This window comes from Nicotiana tabacum, chromosome 20 (genome assembly GCF_000715075.1).
Source record: "Nicotiana tabacum cultivar K326 chromosome 20, ASM71507v2, whole genome shotgun sequence".
Lineage (NCBI taxonomy): Eukaryota > Viridiplantae > Streptophyta > Magnoliopsida > Solanales > Solanaceae > Nicotiana > Nicotiana tabacum.
The window spans coordinates 131,995,013-132,006,024 of NC_134099.1; the positions used below are offsets into that span (position 1 = coordinate 131,995,013).

Below are 11,012 nucleotides of genomic sequence, written 5' to 3' on the forward strand. Positions count from 1 at the left end.
ACTGAGTGAGGCCGAGGGCCATATGTGAGAATATGCTGAGTGATATGAGACCGAGGGCCTGAGATACTTTATATGCCACGAGGTGGCTTGAGTGATGTGAGGCTGAGTGCCGAGTGATGATGCCACGAGGTGGCTTGATATAGCACTTGGGCCGTAAGGGGCCCCTCCGGAGTCTGCACACCCACAGTGAGCGCGGGTACCCATTATGATCTGAGAGTGGGCCCGAAGGGCTGATACTGTTCTAAGTGATTGATAATGAGCCCGAGGGGCTGATACTGTTCTGAGCGATTGATACTGTGCCCGAGGGGCGAATTTCTACTTGTTATTTACCTGTTAAATTACATGTTTACTTGTTTAAAAAAAAGGGATATCATTTAATTTCTTCACTGATTACTGCTTTAAATGATTTTACTACTTGATTTGGAATTGCTTTGTGCCTTTACGTGTTTTCATACTTTCATCCATTATTTATAATTATTACTCACTAAGTCGGAGTACTCACATTACTCCCTGCACCATGTGTGCAGATTCAGGCATCGCAGAGTCCGCTCCTGAGTGCTGATTCTCCTAGTCCAGGCAGTGATTCGGAGACTACGAGGTAGTTGTTGGCGTTCGCAGCCCTGTGCCTCCCTTATCTTATCATTTTCATGTGTTTAGAACTATTGTATCGAATTTAGTGTTTAGTAGACTTGTATCCGGATTTCTTAGTTGCTCATGACTTGTGACACCCCGGTTTGGGCTGTGTCGGGATGGTTTCTACTGTTGTTATCGTTAGTTCCACAAATTATGGTTATTATATCATGTTTTAGAACTACTTATGGTATTTAATTGTTTAAAAGAGGTGGTCTGTTTTGGTCTGGCTGGCCTTGTCTTCACGAGAGGCAGTCGTGACAAGAATTACTAAAGATGCTTCTAAATACCAATCAGCTATCTCACAATTAATATAACAACGGATGGCCAGGAGTATTACAAACTGGCAATTGTCTTTTTATACGTTAATTTCACTTCTTTCGTCTCCGTTGATTTCTTCTCTGCTTTGGAGCCTTCGGAATTGTATACCATTAAAGAATGAAAAATGGTTTAAAACATTTACAACATCCAGGTTGATTGCATAATATGCAAAAATTAAAATTAGGAGCAGAAAAAGAATGGACAACCTAAGAGGACAATTTCAAGGAAATAACTCTGACATTTATTAAAAATTTTACCTGGTATTCACAAGATAAATAATACAACAACAATATTTGGAGCAACTTCACAAAACATACTGGGAATAACAAAGAAACAGATGCACATCACTTGAATTTGTAAGTAAAAGAACGAAGAAAACTATGAATTTGTCAGCCTCCCATAGAAACTCCAATGAGCGTCGTTCCCCATCTCGATTCAATGTGAATGAAAGAGGGAGCAATATAGACCATGCATATGCGTTTTTTGGTAGAATTTCAAACGGGCTAACATTAGTACATATTAATAGTAGTAACTGTTAATTATTGGGAAGGGGAAGAGATACAATGTAGACTATAGAGTGGCGTTCAGAGAAGAATGAAGCGATATTTATTTTTTGATCCTTAACTGATATAACTATTGATTTTAGTCTGGGCAGTTATGGAAGAATTTGACTGTTGTGATTCTGATAATAAATAAAATAAAGAAAAATAAAGAAAGAGGCGAGTATTGTATTGAAATGAGAGGAAATCCCCAAAAAATTGAGAAATTAGATACTTATGATTCCATCTTTGTTTGGCAAGAACTTGCATTTCTTCTCCCTATGACTCTTAAGAATTGATAAATTTATGGCCACCATCAATAAAAATTGTACTTCTTTATCCATAGGCTTGCTCATTATGTAAATCGCCACTAATGTAGTTTAAACACTATTTTGCTGAAATCTTTTAGGGCTTTTTCGGTTTGTAATGTTAGGCTTCAGGCTGGTAGGGTAAAAGAAATATTTATAGTGACTTTTTTATTTGTAGCTATTGAAGCTATATATATTCTGAAATTTGAAGCAATTTCTTTTTCTTCATATATTTTTTTTTAAAACAATAACTTATGTACAATAGAGTTTTCTCTATATATGAAGAATCTATATGTATGATGCTTTTTTTGCCTTTTGTACCGCCAATTTTTTTTTATAAGCTCCATGCATCTTTGAACTTTCAGCTGAAGAGAAACAATTAGGAAGAAGTAATTACATATACAAAGGTACCTATAATTTACTAGTTCAGATTGTGGTGTGACAAGAAAGAATGGTTTACAGGCTTCAAAGTTGGGTACTAGGGATATTTTTTTTTTGTTTTGGTTGCATTTTCAGGCCAAAAAGAAGAAATCAAAGAAAGCCTAATTCATTTTTCAGAAATTAGTGTCAACTATTATTTCGCCTTAACAAACCTTCTGAGCAAGTTCTAATAAAGAATTACTGAATCTACCTGTTGATGTTCATAACTCTTCTCAATTTCAATGATTTCTTGAGTTGAAGAAGCAAATCCTCACTTTCACAAAATTGGAATAATAAACTTGGAAGTGATGTGATACAAGAAGAAAAGAGTTAATACTTAAAAAATGAAGAGATCTTATTTTGTAAATTTAATACACACAGTAAAACAATAATCCATGAAAGAGAATTATATATAAGTAGTACTTTATTTACGAAAATTAAAAACTTTTTTTGTTTTTTTTATAAATACATAAAGTACTAAAGAACTTTTTTTTTAAATAAAAATCTTTTTAGCTTTCAAATTTACAGTCACAGAAGAAAGCTTGAAAGAAACTGTAACTACACATGTTCTATGTGTAATAGACTGGACTAATGTAACACCTTAACAGTCATGGGGTCCTGGTTTTGATATAAACCAGAAAATTTACCTGAGCCAATAATTATTTTACACAATCAGATGGTTCACCAACCAGTGACTTAGGCATACCGACCACCATGGAATTACTCCTGTATAGATGGCTCTGTTTTTGTAGAGGCCTTCATGGGATGTCCCGGTTGTACAATAATCTGGATATTAACCAGATCAATTGGTTAAGCATTTATTCGTATAAATTATATTGGGCTTATGAGATTTCATTGCTTCACCCTCAATGGATACGGGTAAAGAAATTATAGTTCTGAGTTTAATATCGTCAACTCGACTTATTAACAGCGGAATGTTTAGGCTATCAAGGTTACCGATGGTTGTTGCTCAAAATGTCCTCCAAAATACAACTTTAACCTGTGACCATTTACCTTAAATTTATCTCCTCCATTGATCTGTTGAATTTCAATTGCCCCATATGAAGTAACATCTGTAACATTATAAGGATCTGTCCACCTTGATTTTAATTTTCCTGGAAATAGCCTCAGCCTGCTATTGTAAAGAAGTACTTGATCTCCAATTTTGAAACTTTTTTGTCGGATCAACTTGTCATGCCATATTTTTATTTTTTCTTTGAATATTCTGGCATTTTCATAAGCTTCCAACCTCAGTTCTTCTAATTTATTAACCTGAAAAAATCTTTTTTTACCAGCAGAGGTTAATTCAAAGTTTAATGCTTTCAGTGCCCAAAAAGCTTTGTGTTCTAATTCAACTAGCAAATGGCAAGCCTTTCCAAAGACTAATTTATATGCGGATGTTCCAATTGGCATTTTGAATGCCATTCGGTATGCCCGTAATGCATCAACTAATTTAAAGACCAGTCCTTTCTTGAAATTCCAACCATTTTTTCAAGAATTCTTTTTAACTCGCGGTTGAAAACCTCAACTTGCCCCTATGTTTGAGCATGATATGGTGTTCCAGTTTTGTGAGTCACACCAAATTTTGATAGCAAAGCAGAAAATTGCCTATTTATAAAATAAGATCCTTGATCACTAATGATGACTCGAGGTGTGCCAAATCTAGTAAAAATATTTTTTCTAAGAAAATTACACACTGTATGAGCATCATTCTTCCTTGTGGGGATGGCTTCAACCCATCTTGATACATTATCCACAGCCACAAAGATATATTCAAATGAATGAGAAGAAGAAAAAGGACCCATGAAATCTATTCCCCAAACATCAAATATTTCACATACCTGTATTGATTGCAATGGCATCTCATCTCTCTTAGTGATATTACCTGTTTTCTGACACCTGTCACATTGTGCAACATATGCTCTTCCATCTTTGAAGAGTGTTGGCCAGAAAAATCCGACCTCCAATACTTTAAATGTCGTACGATTTGCAGCATAATAACCTCCAATTGCTCCATCATGACAGTGATCCAAACTTTTGGTCATCTCTTCTTCATGTACACACCTCCTAATGAAATAATCTGCACAAATTTTGAACAAGTAAAGTTCATTCCACAAATAATACTTAGCATCAAAAATAAGCTTTTTTCTCTACTGGTAAGAGAGATTTTAGAGTGTCCATCTTCCAACCAAGTAGTTAGCAATATCTGCGAACCAGGGTGGTTGAGTCACAACAGAGTCAACTGAAAAAAGTGTTCATCAGGAAATTCTTCTTTTATCTCGTTGAACTCAAGGGGAGGGTTTTCTAGTCTAGACAAATGGTCAGCTACCTGATTCTCTGTTCCTTTTTTGTCTTTTATCTCAAGGTCAAATTTTTGCAGAAGTAAAATCCATCTTAACAATCTAGGTAGAGCATCTTTTTTGGCTAAGAGGTATTTTAAAGCTGCATGGTTAGTAAAAACAGTCACCTTTGTTCCTATCAAATAAGAACAAAATTTATCAAATGCAAATACTACTGCCAGTAACTCTTTTTCTGTAGTGGAATAATTCAATTTAGCCTCACTTAGTGTTCTACTGGCATAGTAAATAGGATGAAAAATCTTATCCTTTCTTTGGCCTAAAACAGCTCCAACTGTCGTATCACTAGCATCACACATAACCTCAAAAGGTTGACTCCAATCAGGGGACACAACTACGGAGGCAGTTGATAATTTCTCCTTAAGGGTGTTAAAAGCTATCATACAATCACCTGAAAAATCAAACTTAACATCTTTCATCAAGAGGTTAGTCAGAGTTTTGAAATTTTTGAAAAAATCCTTTATGAATCGTCTGTAAAAACCTGCATGACCTAGAAATCTTCTAATGCCTTTAACAGTTGTGGGAGGGGGTAATCCTGCTATAAGATTAATTTTAGCCTTATCAACTTCTATCCCATTAGCAATGATTTTATGTGCTAAAATAATTCCCTCTACAACCATAAAATGACATTTTTCCTAATTCAGAATCAAGTTTGTCTCTTCACATCTCTTAAGAACTAAAGTCAAGTGGTAAAGACAATCTTCAAATGTTTTGACAAAGAGTGTGAAATCATCCATAAAAATTTCAAGAAATTTTTCAGTCATGTCAGAAAAAATTATTGACATGCAACGCTGAAATGTAGCAGGGGCATTGCACAGACCAAATGGCATTCTCCTGTATGCATATGTTCCATGAGGACATGTGAAAGTTGTCTTATCCTGATCTTCGGGTGAAATTGGTATTTGGTTATACCCTGAATATCCATCAAGAAAACAATAAAAACCATATCCTGCAATTCTTTCTAACATTTGATCAATAAATTGTAAAGGAAATGATCTTTTCTGGTAACATCATTGAGACATTAATCAATACAGACTCTCCATCCTGTAACAATCCTCGTAGGTATGAGTTCATTATTTTCATTCTTTATAACTGTCATACCTCCTTTCTTTGGTACTACCTGAACTGGACTTACCCAAGGGCTATCTGAAATTCGGTAAATAATACCTACCGCTAGAAGCTTGACAATCTCCTTTTTCACCACTTCCTATATTGCAGGATTCAATCTCCTTTGGGGTTGGATTATTGGCTTATAGCTATCTTCCATAAGGATTCTATGCATACAAATTGCTGGACTAATCCCTTTGATATCCTCTACAGTCCACCCTATGGCTCCTTTGTGTGATTTTAAGACTTGAATTTGTCTTTCTTCTTGTTCTGCAGTCAAAGAAGATGAAATAATTACTGGAAATTGTTCTTGCTCAATATAAACATATTTTAAATGAGAGGGAAAGACTTTGAGTTCAATTTTTGGTTTAACTTCTTCTGATTGTATCTCCTTATCCTCCGAATCTTTTTCCAGTATTTTAGCTTCTCTCCTAATTGTGGGATTATCATCTTGTGCGGTGCCTGATTCGGTCAAACATCTTTCCATTGAGTCAAAAATTAATTGATCATCTTTGAATTCATCTGCAAGATCACTAATCATGTCAATAGAAAAGCATGAAGATGATGCCTCATCTCCTGAAAATCTTTGTATCTTTTGCATATAAAAAATGACTCTTTCTTCATCAACTCTCAAGATTAGTTGCCCTTGATGAACATCTATGATTGCTCTTCCTGTAGCAAAAAATGGTCTACCCAAAATTATCGGTTTATCAGGACATTCTTTCATTTCAAGTACTATAAAATCTACAGGAAAAACAAACTTATCTAATCTTACAAGCACATTTTTAATTATTCCCTTAGGTTTCTTAGTACTTTGATATGCAAATTGAAGAGAAACACTTATGTCCTTCATTTCACCAAGATCCAATTTTCTAAAAATAGAAAATGGCATCAAATTTATTGAAGCTCCAGAATCGCAAAGTGCTTTTTCAAAATATACACCTCCCAAAGTGCATGAAATGGTAAAACTGCCAGGATCACCAAGTTTTTGTGGTATCTTATTTTGAAGTATAGCACTCCATTTTTCAGTAAGCATTACTACAGAAACTTCTTCCAATTTCCTTTTACTTGACAAAATTTCTTTTAAAAATTTAGCATATGAAGGCATTTGCAATAAAGCATCAGTGAAAGGAATACTAATATGAATTTGTTTCAAGATTTCCAAAAACTTTACAAATTGATCATCAAGCTTTTCTCCTTTCATTTTTGTGGAAAAGGAATTGTCACAGGTGGGGCAGCCATTTTTTCAGAAATTTTTTCTTCCTTATTCTTTATTTCTTTCTCCTTTGATGGTTCAGATGATTTTTCAATATTCTTACCCTTGTCTACCTGTTGTTCTGCCTGGTTCTTTTCTTGTCTGTCTGCATAAGGTTCATCTAGTTCCTTACCTGACCGTAAAGTGATGGCCTTAAGGTGCTTCTTTGGATTTTTCTCTGTATTGCTTGGTAAGGGACCCTAAATCTTTTCTGACACAAGAGCTGCCAATTGGCTTAGCTGAATTTCTAGATTTTTGAGGGATGAATTTTGGGTTTCCATCTTTTCATCAGTGACCTTAATATACTTGTACAAAAGGTCATCAAGACTTGGATGATCTTGTTGGGGCCTCTGCTGGTATGACCCTATTTCTTGATATGGTCATGCTTGCTGATAAGTTCTGTAACTCGGCTGCCCACGATTTTGACTTTGGGTATCCCGGCGGACCCTGTACCCGTCGTTTCTGGAAGTTTTGAGAGTTTTTTGCACCATTTGGGTTACTCCACTGAAATCCTAGATGCTTCTGTTCCATTGGACTCCCAAAAGGATGTGACTTGTAACCGATGACATTAACTTGTTCATCCGTTTGATTGGTTGCTTAACATTCATGGTTCTGGTGGTTTCCTCCGCACATGTCACAAGCCTCAGAGTGGTTTGATTGTTGTGTATTCACCTGAAAAGATTCAAACTTTTGTGCCAAAGAAACAATTTGCTGCGTTAGTGTATTTAAAGCATCAACTTGATTTACCACAACAACCTTTTTAATGATTACACACTCATATGGCCATTGGATAGCATTCTCAGAAATTTCATTCAACAGTTACAATGCTTCCTCTGTGGTTTTTCCCATTATAGAACCTCCTGCAACTGCATCTATCACATTTCTAGCAGAGGGTTTACACCCGTAATAGAAAATGTACAATTGCATATGTTCAAGAATATCATGGTGTGGGAATTTTCTTAATATTGCTTTTAATCTTTTCCAAGCTTGATAAACTGACTCAATGTCAGTCTGCAAGAAATTAGATATATCTTGTCTTAAATTTGTTGTTTTAGCAGGGGAAAAATATTTGTTTAAAAACTTCTGAGTCATCTGGTCCCATGTCGTAATGGACCCTTGAGGCAAACTTCGCAACCAAGTTTTGGCATATCCTTTTAAAGAAAAAGGAAATAGCCTTAACTTGATAGCTTCAGGAGGTATTCCATTATACTTAGCAGTTTCTACAAGTTCTAGAAAATCAATTAAATGACTATGTGGGTCTTCACTTGTATCACCAGTGAAGATACAAGATTGTTGAATTGTCTGAATCAGGCCGGTCCTGATTTCAAAGTTGTTGGCTGCCACTGGGGGCTTCCTGACACTAGATTCACAGTTGAAGAGATCAGGTCTAGCATAATCCTTAAGGATTCTGTTTGCTGGTCTTGGCACCACTTCATCAAATTGCTCCTCTACATGGACCGGTGGTGGGATCCCAAGTGGGTTAATGTCCTCTACTTCCTGGTTTTCCATTTCTTTACAAAATGCTCCTTAGGAAGACGATGTTTGTTCTTTCCTGCGCAATCGAATAAATCTTTCAATTTCAGAATCGTAACTGATCAACTCTTTTGTAGAAGATCGGGTCATAAACTACTTAAAATTCTTAAGTAAAGAAAGTACAAGAAAAAAAAAAGTATATAAAAATTACAAAAATGATAAAAATAGTAGGTGCTAAGAAAAAATAATTGTATGATAATTTTATTATCTATAGAGAATAATAATATTATACTCAAACTTATAATAAAATAGACATAAAGTAAAACAAAATGACGCAACAGTGAACTACGACAAGAAATAATACTATAATACTATTATATATGGGCAAAAGTAACTAGTAATAATACATATAGTTGGAATGGTTATATGAATATTTTTCAGTAGTAAAAAAAACTTCAATGTGAAAGAACTAACAATAGTATAACAATTATAAATATACACGTTATAAAAACAGTAAATAGTAGTTATAACACTATTATTATGATAAAGGAGAGAGTACTAATAGCAGTATGTATAATTTGCTAAAAAACAGTTAATGATGGAACTAGTAGGAAGACATAATACAAAAAAGAAAAAAAAAACTTTTACAATACCATTATGAACATAAACATTACATTAGGATTAATATCATAGTAGTAGTTATAACACTTGATTAGTGAAAATATTAACTGAAATAAAAACAACTGTAATAAATTCTAAAATTAGTAACAAAATATTTAATCTGAAGTAGATGTATGCCAATCCCCGGCAATGGCGCCAAAAATTTGTGTGACGACCCGGCCAGTCGTCTCATAAGTTACCGCTCCGTTTCTGTGATGACCCAAAATGTCACCTTTAAATTAAATAACTATCTCGGTATTTTAAGACCTTGAAAAGCGGTATCAATAATTCCTCGACTTGCGTGCACAGTCCATATAATTTTCCGGAAGTTTTTTATGTAAAAAATGGATTAAATTATGAATTAGAGCTTTAAAACTCAACTGAGTTGATTTCGGTCAACATTTTGAGCAAACGAACCCAGATCCAAGTTTTGACTATACCGATAGTTCCGTATCGTGATTTGGGACTTGGTCATATGCCCGAAATCGAATTCGGAGGTCCCTAGCTCAAATTATCGTCATTTAACGAAATCTAGAAATTTAAGGCTAAAGATTTCTTAAGTTTGACCGGAGATTTGACTTTTGAGCAAACGACCCCAGAATGGAATTTTGATGATTCCAACAGTTTCGTATGGTGTTTTGGAATTAGGAGCATGTTCGGATTTGGATTTGGAAGTCCGTAGGACAATTTGACGCATTTTGGAGAAAGTTAGAAATTTGAATGTTTTTGAGAAGTTTGACCGAGAGTTGACTTTTTGATATCGGGAACGGATTTCGATTCAGGAAGTTGGATTAGGTCCGTAATATCGAATGTGACTTGTGCGCAAAATTTGAAGTCATTCCGGAATGATTTTGGTAAGGTTTGAGACACTTAGTCTCTTTTAAGGAAGCTTAAGTTGGAAAAGTCAACCGGATATTGACTTATGTGTTAGAGAGCTCGGATGTGAGTTACGATGGTTCAGTTAGCTTCGGGAGGTGATTTATGACTTAGAAGCGTGATTGGAAGGAGTTTTGGAGGTTCGTAGTAGATTTAGGCTTGAATTGGCGAAGTTGATATTTTGGCGTTTTCCGGTTGATCGGTGAGATTTTGATATAGGGGTCAGAATGGAATTCCAAGAGTTGCAGTAGTTCCGTTGTGTCATTTGGGATGTGTGTGCAAAATTTCATGTCATTCGGACGTGGTTTGGTTGGGTTTTTTTTATCAAAAGAGTGATTTAGAAGATTTTGAAATTCTTAGGCTTGAATACGATGCGAATTTTGTGTTGTGATGTTGTTTTGAACGTTCCGAAGGTTGAAACAAGTTTGAATGATGTTATAGGATATGTTAACATATTTGGTTGAGGTCCCAGTGGCCTTGGGTGAGTTTCGGGTGGTTAAACAGACTATTTCATCTTTGGAAAAGTTGCAAATTTTTTTGAGCTTCAGCTATGCACCAGAAAAGTTTTGGTGCGAGGAGTCTAGTTTGGAAGCTCATATCTTGAAATCTATAAGGAATCAGAAAAATTGCAAAACATAAAAGTTGTAGCACTTGCATTCTAGTTTCCCGAAAGTTAAACCATTTAGGATTTGCATATTCTATCAGAAAGTTATGATGGATCGAATATGGCTGGTGGATCAGTTTTGACAAAACTTTTTGATGCACTTTAGAAGCTCATATCTCGGAATATATAAAGGGTTATATGGTGTACAACCTATCAAATATAAGACATCCGAGTCTAGTTTTAAAATATTCAAACCGTTTATCATTTGGATATTTTCACAAGGAGTTATAGGCGTTTTAACTGAAGGTGTACAGCAGAAAAAATGGTAAGAGGATGTACAACCTGCACAACGCAAGGTACAACTCAATGAAGCCTGGGCAGATTGTTTTTAAGTCCTCTTGTCCGCAATTTGGGTCCATTTTTCAGCCATAGTTGATCATTTTGAGAGCTTTTTGAAGGAGA

General features: G+C 35.1%; 1 non-coding gene across 1 annotated transcript; it reads left to right on the forward strand.

The window, feature by feature from the left end:
• Positions 1-7,874: 7,874 nt before the first annotated feature.
• On the forward strand, positions 7,875-7,981 carry LOC142174987 (small nucleolar RNA R71). Its single transcript, XR_012704184.1, has one exon. It is a non-coding gene; the product is annotated as a small nucleolar RNA R71 (small nucleolar RNA).
• The last annotated feature ends 3,031 nt before the right edge of the window (positions 7,982-11,012 follow it).